Source organism: Pygoscelis adeliae, unplaced genomic scaffold (assembly GCF_000699105.1).
Source record: "Pygoscelis adeliae isolate BGI_AS28 unplaced genomic scaffold, ASM69910v1 Scaffold1159, whole genome shotgun sequence".
In the NCBI taxonomy this organism is placed as follows: domain Eukaryota; kingdom Metazoa; phylum Chordata; class Aves; order Sphenisciformes; family Spheniscidae; genus Pygoscelis; species Pygoscelis adeliae.
In genome coordinates, this window is record NW_008825469.1 from 17629 (window position 1) to 17952 (window position 324).

The following is a 324-nucleotide window of genomic DNA, read 5'->3' on the forward strand; positions in this document are numbered from 1 at the left end:
AGAGCCCCGCGCCCGCTACTTCAAGTACGGCCGTTCTCTTTTATTTGAAAAAATAAAGGAGAAAAAACAGGTATTTTTAAGTTTTTCGCTTCAGCTTTAGCTTCTCGACACGGAGCGAGCGACTCCAAACGAAGAAAATAACGTCTCTGCATCTTCCAAGTCGGCGGTTTCCAGTCCGCAGCCCTCCGCTCACGCCACCAAAAACATTTTCGGCTACGAAATATTCCCACCGCCGTCGAATTCTACCCCGTTTACACAACTAAAACAACTCAAGGCTGCATTATTCAAAGGCAGGAAGGAAAAATTAATCGCCCAGCGCGTTTT